Raw genomic sequence first — 20,696 nt, 5'->3', positions numbered from 1 at the left:
TTACACTGCCCTGTAGTGGAAGAGATTAGGATGCAACCATTGCAGTACAGTCTGCAAAGTCCATGCTCTCTGCTAAGTGCTCTGGACTCTGAACTGTCAGAAGGGAAAGGAGTAGACGTTGCCTGGTACTTAGAAATGGACCATCGGGGTTGGGTTTTCCGCTGATGATTGGCAGGCCAAAAAAAAGTTCAAATTTTCAGCGTTCATTTCTTAAGCTCTGTCCAGTACTTCAAAAGAAGGGGTTTTCATAATGAGATTTAATTAAATGGTCATTATCTACAGTGCATCTCATGCTAGTGGAGATGAGATGCCCTCGCTGGTGCGACGTTTCACAGTAAACACATTGACACGCAGGTCCAAATGCGTGCTTGTCTCCGCTAAAGAAAGTAATTAATCTTCCTCTTCCAAAATCTAATCTCTTCATATGAGGTACCGATAACCAAGTATTAGACGCACTTCAAATGAACATGTCTTATTTTCCTGATTTGAAACAGCTGAAAATGTGCCGCTATCTTCGCATCAGCCACAGGACCGTGGAGCAAGGTAGCAGAAGTTATTTTCCAACCCAAAAGGGGGATTTATTTTTACAACAAAACTTTCTGAAATGCCAGACAAACTAGATAAAAGTACAAAATAATACCAAATCCTGTACTAATGTAAATCTGAAGTAGCCATTCTTTTTTTCCTTTTCTCCTTTTTTTCCCCTTTTCCTGCTCAGTATCTGGCAAAGGAAACATACAATGTAAACATCAAAGAGAAAGCTTTCCTTAAGTACTTAGATCGGGAAACCTGTAGGTTAACAGACTGTAAGGTAGTTGTACAAATTTAGGATGTGTTTAGGGGAGCTTAAGTGTTGATTTGCACTTCTACAAAGAGGTGACTCCAGTGTGGGTAGGAAATGGATTTAAATGGGGTTGATGTTGCTAAGCCTGAGGCTGTGCCTTTGTTGGGTAACTTGGGATGCTGCCAGACATGACAGTGTTAATGTGATGGGGAGAGGCTGAGGCAGGTGTCGGGATCTGGGAATAGAGGTACTACTTAGGTGGGACAGACAGTGGAAGAGGTGGGTCTCTCAGAGTTCTTTGTTTAAGACCAGCTCTGGATGACTTAGGCAAAAGGGAGAATTTGCTGGAAGATTCTACACACAGTTTATAGAATTTTTCCCAACTGGTAACCACTAGTTTTTTCTCTATACCTGTGAGTCTGTTTCTGTTTCTTATATACACCTCTTGTTTTCTTTTTTTTAGATTCCACATGTAAGTGATAACATAAAGTATTTGTCTTCTCTAATTTCACTAAGCATAATGTTCTCTAGGTCCGTCCATGTTGTTGTAAAGGGTAGATTTTCATTCTTTTTAATGGCTGAGTAATATTCCATCATGTGTGTGTGTGTGTGTGTGTGTGTGTGTGTGTGTGTATATATAAAACATCTTCTTTATTTGTTCATCTGTGGATGGGCACTTAATTTGCTTCTGTATCTTGGCTATTGTAAATAGTGCTGCTATGAACATTGGGGTGCATGTATCTTTTCAAATTAGTGTGTTCTTTTTTTTTGGATGTATGCCCAGGAGTGGAATTGCTGGATCGTATAATGGTTCTATTTTTATTTTTTTGAGGAACTCCACACTGTTCTCCATAGTGGCTGTACCAATTTATATTCCCTCTCACAGTGTACAAAGGTTCCCTTTTTTCCACACCCTCTTAAGAATGTATTACTTGTGGTCTTTCTGATGATGGCCATCCTGACAGGTGTGAGATAGCATCTCATTGTGGTTTTGATTTGCATTTCTGATGATTAGTGATGTTGAGTAGTTTATAGAATTGAAGAATATGTTTAGAACTGGGCCAAGATAGCACAGGAATTTGGGCACTGTTGAGTCTCTAGGTAATGGGCCCTGATCGGCTGGCACTGCAGGACCTCACAGGGAGAGTGACCCACCTCCAGCCACTGTCCACTCTTGTGTCACTCAGCTCACGGTTCACATGCCCAGGGGCGAGTCCACTTTACCTGAGCTGGAGCCATGCACCCCCGACTTAGGGCATCTTGACAGGCAAGAGAGATGATGTTCCCAGATGTGGCTGCCCCTCTTCACCCCCACGGCAGGCAGCTAATTGAGAAGGAGGCAGGAAATCCCATCTGGCAAATGGAGTGTGGTGCTTGGAGCGTGGCAAGCGGCCACGGATAGCAGCCCCGGCAAACTGAGTCGGGAGACAGGAGCCTGGAGAGGGAGCGCATGACTGGCAAGAGCCAAGAAGACATTGAGGGGCCCCAAGCCAGGATCTGCGCCCTGGAGAACAAAGACCGGCTGCCGGAACCGGGTGACGGTGCTCCTCCATTCCATCTCGGGTGCAGCATCAGTGGCGCCCACTGTGAGAAAAGGAGATCAGAGAAAGCAATTTGTAAATTACTAGATGTGAGACTTGGCGGTAAAAAGCAGGAGCATAGAAAGCTCTGAAGAGCTTCCTGTTTCTACAGTTGCTCATTACAGCTGTGACCCTCAGTCACGAGTGGCCAGGACCCATCTCAGACTTTTGCCAAAAATGCATGTACTGGCCCACAAAACTGAAAATGAGGACGAGGACGTCCAGCATGAGAATTCAGGTGCTCAGAATATGTTCTTTCCCCACCTCTTGACTCTGCACTTGCCTGGGTTGGCTTCATCCTCAGCCATATCTGTATGGCTGTAGAGAGTCAAGGCCTCTAGCAATGCCAGTCCTACCAGCAGAAGGAGATCCTTCCTGACCAGTAGTATCAATACTTGCCCAAGGGCCAGGTTTGCGTCTCACTGAGCCAACTTGCACACACACCTGTCTCTGACCCAGAATGGCAGGAGGATGGGGTGTGCCCGGGGCTAGTCCTGGTGCGTGGGCCCACCGTGGACCCAGCATCCAACCATAATGAACTGGGCTGGTGGTTTCCCAAAGGAATGCAGAAGGCTCTTCCCAGAAGGTGGGAATGGATGCTGAGTCATCAGGGACCACGGAGAGCCACTGTTGGCCAATTTCAGTGTCACGAGTCCCCTCAGAAAATATAGCTGAGGTGTTTCTGTGGCCGTTTGCCTAAGAGCTGTAACATTTACAAATGGGTGTGGCTGAGCGGTGTCTGGACAAATCACTTTTCCAGCATTGAAGCAAAATAAATGCTTGTGTATGTATGTATGTGCATGTGCACGTATGTGTGTGTGATGCACATTTCTCTCTCTGGCCTGACTCCTCAGACACATTCCTTCCTGCTGGGATCCAGAGTTGCCCAGAAGTGGCCCTCTCTCAGCCTGGCACTGACTGGATCTCCCTGTGCCCCTTCCCTCTCCCCTCCCCTCCACCCTTCCTCTCCTGGTGCTGGTTCTGAGCCCATCAAAGGCAGGGATAACATCCCGGACACGTTGAGCTGTTGTCACAGGAGCTCTTCAGGGAGAAAAGGCTCATTAATTATCTGCAGCCTTTGATCCTGTACACGAGAAGCACTGTCCCCGATGGGCTGTGTGTGCAGAGGCTGTGCAGGGCTGAGGGGAGGGGCCAGGCTGGGACCTGGTTTTCTAATAAACCGCACTTGGCTCCCCAGAACTCTCAGAAAGACACGATGACCTTGTGAGTGGTGGTGGTGGTGTTGTCTTAATGATTCTTTGCGGAGCAGGCATTGGAAGAGGGAGGAACTGAGAACTCCTATTTTTATCTCAAGGAGAGCTCTGAGTTCAGCTGACAAAGGCACATGCAAAAAGATGCTGCCAGCGCCATCTGCCCCCGTCTTGATTCCCGGCAATAGCACGGCGTTGGGCTCTGCAGTTGTGCAGGTTATGCGGGTGTCCCTGTCTGCGTGTGTGACTCTTTGTGTCCACATTGTCATTCTCTCTTTGTCCCTCTCTGTGCCGATTACTCTTGGTCTATCCTTTGCTCTGTACCTTTCTTCCTTATCTCCCTCTCTGTCTCCCTCTGCCCTTCCTCCCTCCCCATCACTGTCTCTATCTGCATCTTCCCCCTCCCTCTAGGTCCATCTTTCTCTCATGTCTCATGGCCATCTCTTCTCTGTCTGACTCTCTGCACCTTCCTTCCTCCCATTCCTCTCTCTCCTCTCTTCTCTTTCCTCCTCCTTTTTCCCCTTTTCCTCCATCTGCTTCCTCCCCCCACCCCCCACCCCCTGCCTCCTTTCTCTCCGTCTCTGTCTCTGTCTCTCCCCCTCCCCGCATTTCTATCTCTATCAGTATCTCACTCCAAGACACTCTGTGCCTCAGCTCCAATAACCCCATCTCCTCTCAGATGACTGGCCAGGCCCTCAAGGCATCTTAGCACTGCAGGAGATGCTCCACCCCAAGCAGCCTGATTCAGGTCCTGCCCCCAAGTTGACAGGCACTTTGACCTCCTGCCTGAGGACAGGCTCCTTCCCTTGTCAAAACAGGAAACTCCTCCCCACTCCCAGCCCCCATACAGCTTAGGACCTTAATTCCAACTCATTCCTGGTCCTGTCTTCTGTGATGGAAAGCCCATCTCAGGCACAGTGATTCTGCCGCTGCCACTGTCATGCCCTCTTTTATCTCACCAGGGAATGTTAAAATCAGTGAAAGGCGTCTTGATCTCTGAGAAGCCTGTAACTCTAAAGACAGGAGGTGTCCAGGCATCAGAGTGAATATTCTCACTAAAAAGCCTGAGTTACTAAAACTTGTTTAAAAGCCCATAGCATTGTGCTTAGCCAAATCAAAATGGACAGCGGTGGGCTAGTGACAGATGAAATTCTTCTTTGTAATGACTTGTATCTTCTTATCCTTATTATAAAGTTAAGATAGTTCATGGAGGAAACTTTTGAAAAGCAGTTGAGAATAAAGAAGATAATTGTAAAAATCTGTAATCGTCCCACCTAAGGAAATCCCCTTTTAACAGCTTAGGTATATCTCCAGTCACATGTGCGAGTATTTCCCTTTTTTATTTTCAAAATTGGCTCACATCACCCATTTTGTTTTGGAACCTGTCGTTTTTACTTCCCAATATATGGCGAACAGCTTTCCATATCAAGAAATAGCCACTATTTTTCCTCACTGAATAGTATGCATTCTACAATGCTGTTACATGAATATACTTATTTATTTATTCATTCCCTTGTTGGCTATTTAGACTGTTTCCAATTATGTGAAATTATTTTTTAAAAGGTCAGTGGACATGCTTGTGGCTAAATTGTTTAATGCATCATTAATTTTCTGAAGAATTTTCTGAAAATATTTTGCAAATGTGTTGATGTTATTAATGCTTTTTGTCATATAAAGATTTCTTTGTGTCTTTACCTAGGCAGTCACATTTCTGTTTTCCCTTATTATTTGAATTGATGGTTAGAAAGTTTCTGTGCTTCGAGGTCATGTGAACGTTGACGTGTTGTAAAACAGCTGGTTCCCACACCCTGTCCTCTCAACCTGCAGTGACAACGAGACAGGCTTCAGCTTTCAGGGTGGAGCCTTCCTCCGTGTACACGAGACAGGAATCTGGCATTTCTCGATGACATTTCAGTGTCTCCAGTGAGGAGTGGACTCGTGCACCTGAAGTTGTTGGCTAAATATTGTCAGAAAGAGCAGCTCACTGATAATTACGCTAAAATGGAAATGACTGTATTTGCCCAACATCCTCTAACAGTGAAATGAGAAGCAGGGACTCACTGTCGCATCAGATCTGTTGCTTTGGTTCCTCTGGGGATGCAGCCGGCAGCTCAATCATTTTGAGTGGTCTGAGAGAACTTATTTCATTCTCTGACCAATCCGGGGATTTCTATTAAGGCAACCAAGTAGCAATTCCTATTCCAGACATTTTTCAGACAGAACTCATCTTATCCAGGGTCTGTAGTAAACAACTCTGCCGCAGAGACTTCTGCCCACACAGTGAATACATAAGATACGTGTTGAGGAAAAATATTGCCCCCACCCATGTGAAATTACCCATTACTCCTCAGCATTTTTTTGGGAAAGGATCATTCATCCAGGGAACCCCACAAGTGTGCATCTAGCAGCACTGTATCTGTGAGGATTAAGTTTGGCTCAGTATAAAAGGAAAATTCAAAATGACGGTGGCTCAGATAAGGTAAAAGTGGGTTTTTTCCCCCCTCATATAAAATAAGTGTAGGGCGGCTGTGGCAGTCCAGGGCTAGGATGGAAGCTCCGCAAAGCTGTCAGGGGCCCAGGCCCCTTCCTGCTCGCCGTTCAGTCACCTCGAGACTGGCGCCCTCTTCCTCATGGACACTTATTATGGTTGCTAATGCTTCTGCCTTCACATCTGCATTCCAGACAGTAGTTTGGGAGAGAGGGAAAGAAGAAGGGAGTCTCTTCTATTTTAAGGAGTCTTACTGAAAGTTGATCACATTTCTATTTAAATCTGATTGGCCCAAATTAGTCACATGGCCAAAACCTAGCTGTAAGAAATACTAGGAAGTATGGTCATTTCGCTGGATAGCAACCAACTTTTAAAACTGGGATTCTTTACTAAGGAAGAAAGGAAGAGTGGGTATTGTGAGGCAACTAGAAGTTTCTGCCATGAACACCTTTGGGGATTGAACCTTTCTGTGTCATTAAAAACTACAGGGTAAATTTTACAAGATGAATACGTGCCATGAAATTAGATTTTTACACAATCAAAATAATAGATAATTGTGTTGCCAAAGGCAGCTGCTTGAAAAAAGCACAAGCATTATAGTCTTCCATTCATTCCTTTACTGAATTCATTTACTGGTATTTATTTAGAGGCTACTATGGGCCTAACACTGCTGGGTGCTGTCTTTTCACTTGTGAGAATAATCCCTGCCTACAGCCTCCGGGGTGCTGTCTTTTCACTTGTGAGAATAATCCCTGCCTACAGCCTCCGGGGAGCTTATAGTCATAAGAGCAAGAGCTTTGTTGCAAATGATGATGCCCCAGGAAAGAAAGAAGAGGGAGGGAGAGAGGAAAAGGAAGGAAGGAGAGAAAGAAATTGTTCCTTGGGAAGTAACAACCAGTGGTCTCCAGCTCGAGAAAAAGCCAAGCAACAGAAATTACTTATTTCCAAGCATCATTATGGTCTCGATTATCAACAAATTCCTGAATTCCCCAGAAGTGCCACTATCCCCATGCCTTTGAGCTGGTGTCTGCCTCCTGGGAATTGGGCATCAGACTAAACTAGGCCAAGATTGCCACAATACCCCTGGACACATGTATTTTGCTGGTACTATGACTAAGATGCCTAACATTTTTATATAAAAGCTTACCAAAAGCACTGTCACCAAAGTCTTATTTAACTCTCACAACCATGAGTCTGCCTCTTTGCTGATGAGGAAAACGTAACCTCTCTGAACCTCGGTTTATGGAAAGAAAACACGCAAATGAGGTGAACTCCTGGGGCTTTCCTCGCCACCGCCTCGTCCACAGCTGTATGTCCTTCTGATGTTAGTTTAGGCATCGCCTCTGCAGGTGGGCTACCCTGACCTTCAGACTGCACTCCAAAGGGCTTTCTGAACGTCTAGTGTAATGCTCGTCGTGCTTTACTGTGATTCCTGACCTAATGGTCCATCTTCCACTGAACCTCGGGCTCTCTGAGGGGAACGATCATGTTTATATCCATCCCTGGTAAAACACAAGGGCCTCATCAGTACCATTTAATTAATGAAGCACCAAGGCCCAGCACCAAGACCTTCAAACTTTCCAGGAGCCTACAAAAATGTCAAGGACGTGAACACATAATCTATCATCTCCAAAGATGGAAAAGAAAACAGCAACATTGAAGTTAATAAGATCGAGTGTCCACAGCACCATGACTTTAGCAGGTTGAATTTTTTTTTCACATCTTTATTGGAGTATAATTGCTTTACAGTGTTGTGTTAGTTTCTGCTGTACAACAAAGTGTATCAGCTATATGTACACATATATCCCCATATCCCCTCCCTCCCACCCTCCCTATCCCACCCCTCTAGGTGGTCACAAAGCAACGAGCTGATCTCCCTGTGCTATGCAGCTGCTTCCCACTAGCCATCCATTTTACATTTGGTAGTGTATATATGTCAGTGCTACTCGCTCACTTCATCCCAGCTTCCCCTTCCCCCCTGTGCCCTCAAGTCCATTCTCTACATCTACGTCTTTATTCCTGCCCTGCCCCTAGGTTCATCAGTACCGCTTTTTAAGATTCCATATATATCCATTAGCATATGGTATTTGTTTTTCTCTTTCTAACTTACTTCACTCTGTATGACAGACTCTAGGTCCATCCACCTCACTACAGATAACTCAATTTCGTTCCTTTTTATGGCTGAGTAATATTCCATTGTATATATGTGCCACATCTTCTTTATCCATTCCTCTGTTGATGGACATTTAGATTGCTTCCGTGTCCTGGCAGGTTGAATTTAATATTTGCAAAAATGTCTTTACATTTGCCCACTGTTTGTAGATCTCTCATTGTAGAATGTCTGAGTCGGCACTAGAGAAATCATAGGGGATTATTAGTGAAATATTTCCAGTAGTCAAATAATTCCAAAAGCAAAAGTAGTGATATAAAAATTATCTCAAAAATTTTACATGCAAAAAATGTACTTGCAATGTGGATACATTTCAATATATTTGCTATGACTTGGGAGGAGGCCACCATGGACAGAGAAAATTCTTAGAGGCTCAGAGGTCCTTTTTTTTTTAATTATTTTATTGGAGTGTAGTTGATTTACAATGTTGTGTCAATTTCTGCTGTACAGCAAAGTGCTTCAGTTATACATATACATTCTTTTTCATATTCTTTTCCATTATGGTTTATCTCAGGATATTGAATATAATTCCCTGTGCTATATAGTAGGACCTTGTTGTTTATCCATTCTGTGTATGATAGTTTTCATCTGCTAACCCAAAACTCCCAATCCATCCCTCCCCCACCCTCCTTCCGCCTTGGCAGCCACAACTCTGTTCTCTATGTCTGTGAGTCTGTTTTTGTTTCGTAGATAAGTTCATTTGTATCATATTTTAGATTCCACATATGAGTAATATCATATGGTATTTGTCTTTGTCTTTCTGACTCATTTCACTTAGTATGATAATCTCTAGGTTCACCCATGTTGCTGCAAATGGCATTATTTCATTCTTTCTATAGCTGAGTAGTATTCCATTGTATATATGTGCAATATCTTCTTTACCCATTCATCTGTGGACGGACATTTAGGTTGCTTCCATGTCCTGGCTATTGTGAACAGTGCTGCTGTGAACATAGGGGTGCGTGTATCTTTTTGAATTGTAGTGTTGTCTGGGTATATGCCCAGGAGTGGGATTGCTGGATCATATGGCAACTCTATTTTTAGTTTTTGGGGGAACCTCCATACTGTTTTCCATATTGGCTGCACCAGTCGTAGGTCTTAAAACAGCCCAGCGCTTGGCCTTTGGAAGTGCTTAGTAAACAGGTATAGCATGGTTTGCCAGCAGCTGGAGTGGAGTTTCTGCGTGCAGACGTTTTGTGCGTAAACGGACATGGTTCATTGTGATTACTATTATTTTTCATCTTCAGGTATTGTCTAGTGTCTACCAACCATGGAAATATTTGCATGTGGCCTTGTTTTAAACCAATCCCAGGAGGGAAGCCTGAGCAGGACCGATCGGCCTTTCACTGGGCTTCCCAGTTCTGTGAAAGTTACACTAAGGAGTCAGGTCCATCCGCCGGCCCTTCTTCCAAAGCCATGATCCAAATTGAACCCATCCTTTGAACACAGAATATCTGAATCAGATCCAGATTAGATCCTCATCACTCTGAAAACCACAGCCTACTTTGTTCTGATTTCTTTGGGTCTTTTTAAGTCATTTCCCTTCCCTTCCTCCTCTAGACTTGGAGGCTTTTAAGCTCCAAGGTAGCTTCATTCATGGACTCAAACTGGTACCGAATGCAACATGTGGTGATGAAAATTCAGTCCCAAAAGATTTGTTAAAAGGCCCAATTTCGGGTTTTGCTGGTCTTCTTGTGAGTCATCAAGCCTTTTTCTTTAACACCTCATTTAATCTAATATTGGAGCCCATTCAAAGGAAATCACACACAAAAAAATGATAGGAAATCAAGCAAAAGTCATCAGCTGGCTGTGGGACCTTTTGTTCGGTATCTTCTAAGACCTTTGGAAGCAGACGGCAAAAATCAGTTCCCCTGGAAATTAGGATTTTTGCCACCACTGTCATTTCTCAGGAACACAGAGGTTCAAACTGTGCAGTAGCTCACCATTTATTGGGAGGAGAAAGGAGGGCTGTAACTCCCCTTTTGAAAAAACCAGATTTCAAAACCAGATTTAAGAGTTTAATTTGCGGTGACTCCCACCTTTTAAATTTTAATCAGAAGTTAAAGACCAAATAATAACATTTCTACCTGGGGAAATGAAAAGAGCCTCCATCCACTAAAATATATTATTAACACTTCATCTTAATTAAACGTGGCTACTGACCTCAGTAATAGGATTTGGGCTGAGGTCATTTCGGTTTGTTTTTTTTTAATGAGGTATTCCTCTCTTGAGTCAACACAGAGCTTGAAATGTAAATGAATTGTTTACAGTGGCACCTTTGTAATTTTTAATTAAAGTGACATCCTTCCATTGGAAGTTTATGGTGGCAATACATCGTATTGCATACTCTGCTGTAGAATTTTTAATTATTTATGTAAACATATTAAAACAGCTGACTCTTATTTTTAGCAATCAGATTTTCTGTTATGAAGATGGCAGTGGGAAACAAGGTCTAATAAATTAAACAACTGAATCTTTAAAGATTAAACAACCTCAGTGGCTAAAAATAGAATTCTGGCTTTTATAGTGATCCAGAGATGGAAGATTTTCATTATTAACCTCAATTAGAGGTGCTCGATTTGGTTACTATGAAACGTCTGACCGTTTGGAAAAACAGTTGAAAGGTTATTTTACAATGTACCCACCTTTTCAACGTCCATCTATGTTGTTATAAACTGGTCATGGGCCAGACTTTCATTATTGACAACATGGTTTCAAATTGGTTATATTTTAGTATAATTATGATGGTCACTCTTTGCAGCCTAAGAAATTAATTCTCAGAACCAATAAAGAAAATACTGAGAAATGTTAATATTGTTTCTCGCTGTGTCTTCTAAGCTGTTAAATCTGCTTAGCTGGTTTTTCTTTTTTTTTTAATAAAGGCATTTGAATTAGATGAGGGTTGCTACAGAAGCTACCAATATAGCATTGATTGAGAAGGCCACATACTTCAGGATCGCAACAGAAGTCAGGGAAAATAGCTGCTGTATTTTATTACCTCTATCTGTCAATCACCAACCTTGCACACTCGTGAAGGGCTTATCACAGCATTAGCACTAACACAGGTAATGAAACTGCAGACGGAGAATCTTGTAACTAATTCAAGAAATGCGCTTCATCTCTCCTCCCAGTTTGATTTCCAAAAGGATCGTGAAGCTTTGTTTTCAAGTGATGAGACTCTAAACTACAGTTCTCCTAATATGTTTAATTCAGAGTTTTCCTTGTATAGTCTAATGGTGTCGGCAGGAATCTCAGGATAAGATCAGACTTTATGTAGCCGACTTTTAACAGCCTTGGTCTCCCAGGTGAGGGCTGCACGTGTGAAATGGGGCCTCTGGATTTGGGTTAGGATGAGATAAGCCACCTCTTTTTTTTTTTTTTTTTTGCCCAAGCCACCTCTTTAATCGTTGAATTTTTCATTCATTCCACAAATGTTTAATGAACACCTAAAATATGCCAGGCCCCTTTTTAGGCACTGGGGATACAGAAGCAGTAGGAACAGTTAAAATTATCTGTCATCATGGATGTTACATTCCCACAGGGGGAAATAGAAAATAAACAAGAAAATAAAATTTAAAATAAATAGTATAGGGCTTCCCTGGTGGCACAGTGGTTGAGAGTCCGCCTGCTGATGCAGGGGACATGGGTTCGTAACCCGGTCCAGGAGGATCCCACATGCCACGGAGCGGCTGGGCCCGTGAGCCATGGCCGCTGAGCCTGTGCATCTGGAGTCTGTGCTCCGCAACGGGAGAGGCCACAACAGTGAGAGGCCCGCGTACCGCCAAAAAAAAAAAAAAAAAATAGTGTAGACACCCTCTTGCGAGAGCACCGGAATCACAGCTAACTGCTGAACAGTCATCAACAGGAAGACACTGGAACTCACCAAAAAAGGTACCCCACATCCAAAGACAAAGGAAAAGCCACAATGAGACGGTAGGAGGGGTGCAATCACAATAAAATCAAATCCCATAACCACTGGGTGAGTGACTCACAAACTGGAGAACACTGATACCACAGAAGTCCACCCACTGGAGTGAAGGTTCTGAGCCCCACGTCAGGCTTCCCAACCTGGGGGTCGGGCAACGGGAGGAGGACTTCCTAGAGAATGAAACTTTGAAGACTAGTGGAATTTGATTGCAAGACTTCGACAGGACTGTGGGAAACAGAGACTCCACTCTTGGAGGGCACACACAAAGTACTGTGCGCATCACGACCCAGGGGAGGGAGCAGTGATCCCATAGGAAACTGAACCAGACCTACCTGCTAGTGTTGGAGGGTCTCATGCAGAGGCGGGAGGTGGCTGTGGCTCACCATGAGGACAAGGACACTAGCAGCAGAAGTTCTGGGAAGTACTCCTTGGCGTGAGCCCTCCCAAAGTCCACCATTAGCCCCACCAAAGAGGCAGGGTAGGCTGCAGTGTTGGGTCACCTCAGGCCAAACAACCAACAGGGAGGGAACCCAGCCCCACCCATCAGCAGACAAGCGGATTAAAGTTTTACTGAGCTCTGCCCACCAGAGCAAGAGCCAGCTCTACCCACCACCAGTCCCTCCCATCAGGAAGCTTGCACAAGCCTCTTAGCCTCATCCACCAGAGGGCAGATAGCAGAAGCAAGAAGAGCTACAATCCTGCAGCCTGTGGAACAAAAACCACATTCACAGAAAGACAGACAAGATGAAAAGGCAGAGGGCTATGTACCAGATGAGGAACAAGATAAAACCCCAGAAAAACAACTAAATGAAGTGGAGATAGGCAACCTTCCAGAAAAAGAATTCAGAATAATGATAGTGGGGCTTCCCTGGTGGTGCAGTGGTTGAGAATCTGCCTGCCAATGCAGGGGACACGGGTTCGAGCCCTGGTCTGGGAAGATCCCACATGCCGCAGAGCAACTAGGCCCGTGAGCCACAACTACTGAGCCTGTGTGTCTGGAGCCTATGCTCCGCAACAGGAGAGGCCGCGATAGTGAGAGGCCTGTGCACTGTGATGAAGAGTGGCCCCCACTCGCCGCAACTAGAGAAAGCCCACGCACAAAAACGAAGACCCAACGCAGCCAAAAATAAATAAATAAATAAAATTTTAAAAAAAGAATAATGATAGTGAAGATGATCCAGGACCTCGGAAAAAGAATGGAGGCAAAGATCGAGAAGATACAAGAAATGTTTAACAAAGACCTAGAAGAATTAAACAACAAACAGAGATGAACAATACAATAACTGAAGTGAAAAATACACTAGAAGGAATCAATAGCAGAATAACTGAGGCAGAAGAACAGATAAGTGACCTGCAAGACAGACTGGTGGAATTCACTGCTGCGGAACAGAATAAAGAAAAAAGAATGAAAAGAAATGAAGACAGCCTAAGAGACCTCTGGGACAACATTAAACACAACAACATTTGCATTATAGGGGTCCCAGAACGAGAAGACAGAGAGAAAGGACCCGAGAAAATATTTGAAGAAATTATAATCAAAAACTTCCTTAACATGGGAAAGGAAATAGCCACCCAAGTCCAAGAAGCACAGTGAGTCCCATACAGAATTAACCCAAGGAGAAACACGCCAAGACACATAGTAATCAAACTGGCAAAAATTAAAGGCAAAGAAAAATTATTGAAAGCAGCAAGGGAAGAACGACAAATAACATACAAGGGAACTCCCATAAGGTTAACAGCCGATTTCTCAGCAGAAACTCTACAAACCAGAAGAGAGTGGCATGACATATTTACAGTGATGAAAGGGAAGAATCTACAACTAAGATTACTCTACCTGGCAAGGATCTCATTCAGATTTGTGGTAGAAATCAAAAGCTTTACAGACAAGAAAAAGCTAAGAGAATTCAGCACTACCAAACCAGCTCTACAAAAAATGCTAAAGGAACTTCTCTAAGTGGGAAACAAAAGAGAAGAAAAGGACCTACAAAAACAAACCCAAAACAATTAAGAAAATGGTCATAGGAACATACATATCGATAATTACCTTAAACGTGAATGGATTAAATGCTCCAACCAAAAGACACAGGCTCGCTGAATGGATACAAAAACAAGACCCATATATATGCAGGAGACCCACTTCAGACCTAGGGACACATACAGACTGAAAGTGAGGGGATGGAAAAAGATATTCCATGCAAATGGAAATCAAAAGAAAGCTGGAGTAGCAATACTCATATCAGACAAAATAGACTTTAAAATAAAGAATGTTACAAGAGACAAGGAAGGACACTACATAATGATCAAGGGATCAATCCAAGAAGAAGATATAACAATTATAAATATATATGCACCCAACATAGGAGCACCTCAATACATAAGGCAACTGCTAACAGCTATAAAAGAGGAAATTGACAGTAACACAATAATAGTGGGGGACTTTAACACCTCACTTACACGAATGGACAGATCATCCAAAATGAAAATAAATAAGGAAACACAAGCTTTAAATGACACAATAGACCAGATAGATTTAACTGATATTTATAGGACATTCCATCCAAAAACAGCAGATTACACTTTTTTCTCAATTGCTCATGGAACATTCTCCAGGATAGATCATATCTTGGGTCACAAATCAAGCCTCAGTAAATTTAAGAAAGTTGAAATCATACCAGGCATCTTTTCTGACCACAACGCTATGAGATTAGAAATCAGTTACAGGGGAAAAAAATGTAAAAAACACAAACACATGGAGGCTAAACAATATGTTACTAAATAACCAAGAGATCACTGAAGAAATCAAAGAGTAAATCAAAAAATACCTAGAGACAAACGACAATAAAAACATGACGATCCAAAACCTATGGGATGCAGCAAAAGTAGTTCTAAGAGGGAAGTTTATAGCAATACAAGCCTACCTCAAGAAACAACAAACATCTCAAATAAACAATCTAACCTTACACCTGAAGGAACTAGAGAAAGAAGAACAAACAAAACCCAAAGGTACTAGAAGGAAAGAAATCATAAAGATCAGAGCAGAAATAAATGAAATAGAAACAAAGAAAACAATAGCAAAGATCAATGAAACTAAAAGCTGGTTCTTTGAGAAGAGAAACAAAATTGAGAAACCATTAGCCAGACTCATCAAGAAAAAGAGGGAGAGGACTCAAATCAATAAAATTAGAAATGAAAAAGGAGAAGTTACAACAGACAACACAGAAATACAAAGCATCCTAAGAGACTACTACAAGCAACTCTATGCCAATAAAATGGACAACCTGGAAGAAATGGACAAACTTTTAGAAAGCTATAACGTTCCAAGACTGAACCAGGAAGAAATAGAAAATATGAACAGACCAATCACAAGTAATGAATTTGAAACTGTGATTAAAAATCTTCCAACAAACAAAAGTCCAGGACCAGATGGTTTCACAGGTGAATTCTATCAAACATTTAGAGAAGAGCTAACACCCATCCTTCTCAAACTCTTCCAAAAAATTTCAGAGGAAGGAACACTGCCAAACTCATTCTATGAAGCCACCATCACCCTGTTACCAAAACCAGACAAAGATACTAAAAAAAAGAAAATTACAGACCAATGTTACTGATGAATATAGATGCAAAGATCCTCAACAAAATACTAGCAGACAGAATCCAACAACACATTAAAAGGATCATACACCATGATCAAGTGGGATTTATCCCAGGGATGCAACAATTCTTCAGTATATGCAAATCAATCAATGTGATGCACCATATTAACAAAGTGAAGAAGAAAAACCATATGATCATCTCAATAGATGCAGAAAAAGCTTTTGACAAAATTCAATACCCATTTATGATAAAAACTCTCCAGAAATTGGGCATAGAGGGAACCTACCTCAACATAATAAAGGCCATATACAACAAACCCACAGCAAATATCATTCTCAATGGTGAAAAACTGAAAGCATTTCCTCTAAGATCAGGAACACGACAAGGATGTTCACTCTCACTACTATTATTCAACATAGTTTTGGAAGTCCTAGCCACAGCAATCAGAGAAGAAAAAGAAATAAAAGGAATACAAATTGGAAAAGAAGAAGTAAAACTGTCACTGTGTGCAGATGACATGATACTATACATAGAGAATACTAAAGATGCCACCAGAAAACTACTAGAGGTAATCAATGAATTTGGTAAAGTTGCAGGTTACAAAATTAATGTACAGAAATCTCTTGCATTCCTATACACCAATGACGAAACATCTGAAAGAGAAATTAAGGAAACATTCCCATTTACCACTGCAACAAAAAGAATAAAATACCTAGGAATAAACCTACCTGGGGAGACAAAAAACCTGTATGCAGAAAACTGTAAGACACTGATGAAGGAAATTAAAGATGATACCAACAGATGGAGAGATATACCATGTTCTTGGATTGGAAGAATCAATATTGTGAAAATGACTATACTGCCCCAAGCAATCTACAGATTCAGTGCAATCCCTATCAAATTACCCATGGCATTTCTTACAGAACTAGAACAAAAAATACTAAAATTTGTGTGGAGACACAAGAGACCCCGAATAGCCAAAGCAGTCTTGAGGGAAAAAAACGGACCTGGAGGAATCAGACTCCCTGACTTCAGACTATACTACAAAGCTACAGTAATCAAGACAATATGGTACTGGCACAAAAACAGAAATATAGATCAATGGAACAGGACAGAAAGCCCAGAGATAAACCCATGCACCTATGGTCAACTAATCTATGACAAAGGAGGCAAGGATATACAATGGAGAAAAGACACTCTCTTCAATAAGTGGTGCTGGGAAAACTGGACAGCTACATGTAAAAGAATGAAATTAGAACACTCCCTAACACCATACACAAAAATAAACTCAAAATGGATTAGAGACCTAAATGTAAGACTGGACACTGTCAAACTCTTAGAGGAAAACATAGGAAGAACACTCTGACATAAATCACAGCAAGATCTTTTTTGATTCACCTCCTAGAGTAATGGAAATAAAAATAAACAAATGAGACCTAATGAAACTTAAAAGCTTTTGCACAGCAAAAGAAACCATAAAGAAGACGAAAAGACAGCCCTCAGAATGGAAGAAAATATTTGCAAATGAATCATCGGACAAAGGATTAATCTCCAGAATATATAAACAGCTCATGCAGCTCAATATTAAAAAAACAAACAACCCAATCCAAAAATGGGCAGAAGACCTAAATAGACATTTCTCCAAAGAAGACAGACAGATGGCCAAGAAACACATGAAAAGCTGCTCAACATCACTAATTATTAGAGAAATGCAAATCAAAACTACAATGAGGCATCACCTCACATCAGTTAGAATGGGCTTCATCAGAAAATCTACAAACAACAAATGCTGGAGAGGGTGTGGAGAAAAGGGAACCCTCCTACACTGTTGGTGGGAATGTAAACTGATACGACCACTATGGAGAACAGTATGGAGGTTCCTTAAAAAACTAAAAATAGAATTACCCTGTGACCCAGCAATCCCACTACTGGGCATATACCCAGAGAAAACCATAATTCAAAAAGACACATGCACCCCAATGTTCATTGCAGCACTGTTTACAATAGCCAGGTCATGGAAGCAACCTAAATGCCCATCAACAGAGGAATGGATAAAGAAGGTGTGGTACGTATATACAATGGAGTATTACTCAGCCATTGAAAGGAGCAAAATTGGGTCATTTGTAGAGACATGGATGGATCTAGAGACTGTCATACAGAGTGAAGTAAGTCAGAAACCTAGAAAAATGGTACAGATGAACCGGTTTGCAGGGCAGAAATTGAGACACAGATGTAGAGAACAAAGGTATGGACACCAAGGGGGGAAAGGGGGTGGGGTGAATTGGGAGATTGGGATTGACATATACACACTCATATGTATAAAATGGATAACTAATAAGAACCTGATATATTAAAAATAAAATTCCAAAATTGCAAAAAAAATTTTTTTAATTAAATAAATAAATAGTATAGTAGCAAAGAAAGAAAATAAAGCAGAGAAAGCAGTGGGGTCTGACATCTCAGTAAAGAACTGAAGGAAGTGAAGGGTGAGCCATGCAGATATCTGGGGAAGAGTTGTCCAAGTAGGGGAAATGACAGGTGCAAAGGCCCTGAGGCAGGGTGTTCAGGTGTGTGAGATGGGGTGGGGAGGTCAGTGTGCCTGTGCAGAGTGATCCAGGGGGTGAGAGCAGGTGGGAGATGAGGCCAGAATTGAGTGGGGGTAAAGTTTTTACTATTAATAAGACATAACATGGGAAGTTAAAGGCTCTGGTGCTTTTAGAAGACAGTCGGTGGGGAAAGGAGAGAGCAGAGGACCAGTGGGGAGGGTGCTGCAATAATCCAGGTGAGAGGTGGAGAGGGTTTGGACTTGGCAGTAGCAGTGGAAGCAGTGAGAAGCAGGCAGATACTGGAAATGTTTGGAAGGTAGTCGTGTTACCGAATGCAAGTTCATGTGCCCGACGCACAGTGAGGCCAAACAAACTGAAACATCGGGGTTTGGAGCAGAGAAAGGTTTATTGCAGGGCCATCCAAGGAGAAGAGGTGGCTCATGCTCAAAAAACCCCCAGACTCCCTGAAGGTTTTCAGCAAAGCATTTTGAAGGGCCGGGTGAGGGACTGGCATCCCAGGGTGTGTAATCAGCTCGTGCACAATTCTCTGCTTGTTGGTGATCAGTCCTTAGGCACCAGAAGGTCTGGGGGCTGTGTGCTCATGATCATCAAGTAGTTAATTTCTTCCATTTGGTCGTGGTTTTAGCATCTGAAAAACCCAGGAAATATGCATCAGATACTATTATCTAGGTAGGTACTTCAGAGAAGAACTAAAGCAGAGGGTAGGGTATTGGGGGAGGGGTCTGTCCCTGTCCCAGGAAGGCCCCATAGGGCCCCGCTAGGTTACAGTGGCAAAGGTGATTTGCTAACCAGATGTGTGGTGTGTGTGTGTGTGTGTGTGTGTGTGAGAGAGAGAGAGAGAGAGAGAGGGAGAGAGAGAGAGGGAGAGAGAGAGTAGAATGAAGGTTGACTCTGAGGTTTTTGTCCTAAAGAATTGGAAGAGCAGCGTGGATGTTTATGAAATAGACAAGCTCACTAGAGAAGTGACTTGGGGGAGGGGAATATCAGGAGCTCAGTTCTGATTGTGCTGAGTTTGAGATGGAACCAGGGAGCGGGTGGCCTGGCCAGCAGGGAGAGTCTGGGCTTGAGATAAAAGTCAGTGCGTCAGCCACATGCAGGTGGAATTTACATCCCTGAGCCTTTGAGATCCCCAAAGAGGTGAGCAAAGGTGGAAAAGAAAGGAGGCCCCGGGGTGAAGTGCTCAGACATTCTGACGTTCTGTGGAGCAGCCCTGCCCAGAATGTTGTACACGAGGCAGCTGCTTGAGAGTCACTGAGCCAGTGCAGTTAAATACAACACGTGCTCTTAGCTGGGCAGCCAGACCCCGGAGCGGCAGACCCAGGGTCTGCCAGGCGCTGCTTCCCTGGGCCCCAGGATGGCATGGATACTCGCAACCAGGAGCTGATCAGCCCCAGGTCGGCCTGGCCCCGTCCATCTCCTTCTCTTCTGCCATCGGCATCTTGTGCTCCCTCCTCTGGTCCCCTTTCCTAACACATTCAGTCTAAATCAGCGTCTTTCTTGTGGCAGCACTAATGTGCTCACGGCTGCGACAGAGTAGCCAGCATTCACTGTGTCCCAGGCACTGTTCTCCATGCCTTTTATGTACAGTCGCCTCTGATTTCACAACAACCCTGTAAGGAAGGCACAACGATCGCCCCATTTCACAGGTGAGGCCAATGAGGCGGAGGGAGATTGGAGAACTTGCCCGAGGTCACAGGGATTCACATGCAGGAAATCGAATTGCAAGACAGACCTCTCACCTATCCACACTCTGCCTCCCAAACCAACTAATGCCAGAGAAGCTCACCCCTCAGCGACAACTTTGCTCTACCGGACTTCTACTTTTCAGAATAAAATTGCACATTCCATTTCTGATTTTTGCCTGATAGTCTTCAAATCTATGACATCCCCTGCCACCGAATGCCACAGCCAACACCACTGCTGCCCAGCTGCCTCTAAGAACCACGGGGAGGTGGTTTGGGCAGAGCTGCCTGGACCAGAGGTTGCAGAAAGCCTTCAGGCGGGTGTGCGTCCAGGTGCGGGCTTCTCCTCACGCAGAAGCTCTTCCCACTGTCATCAGACAGGGACGTCCTCGCCTGTTGGACATGCACCTGCTGCACTATTGATGATGCTACCGTTTTCCCTGGCTGCCCCTGTCTCAGGGCTCTTTTCCATTTAATTCACTTCCCTCTGCTCCTGTATGTATGGTTACCTTAGAGAGAACAAACGGTCCCTCATAAAATCCTTTCCTAATGTTGCCAAACTTTAATTAGGAAACATTAGAAAATCGCAACTGTGAAAGATGTGTTTTCTCAATGGATGCGAAGGAAACAGCTCTTGACTTTTCATTCTATCAGAGACTCCATCTTGTCTCCAGGGGCTGCCCCAGAGGGCT

The 20,696-nt window shown here is 43.2% G+C and overlaps 1 protein-coding gene across 1 annotated transcript in view; it reads left to right on the top strand.

Annotated features, from left to right (window-relative positions):
• CDH13 (cadherin 13) overlaps window positions 1-20,696 on the top strand; it is a 1,012,715-nt gene that overhangs the window by 915,640 nt on the left and 76,379 nt on the right. The gene's annotated exons all lie outside the window — the stretch shown is intronic.

This window comes from Aethalodelphis obliquidens, unplaced genomic scaffold (genome assembly GCF_003676395.1).
Source record: "Aethalodelphis obliquidens isolate GAN/ISIS:26980383/991018 unplaced genomic scaffold, ASM367639v1 scaffold20, whole genome shotgun sequence".
In the NCBI taxonomy this organism is placed as follows: domain Eukaryota; kingdom Metazoa; phylum Chordata; class Mammalia; order Artiodactyla; family Delphinidae; genus Aethalodelphis; species Aethalodelphis obliquidens.
This window is presented reverse-complemented; position numbering and strand designations above follow the sequence as displayed.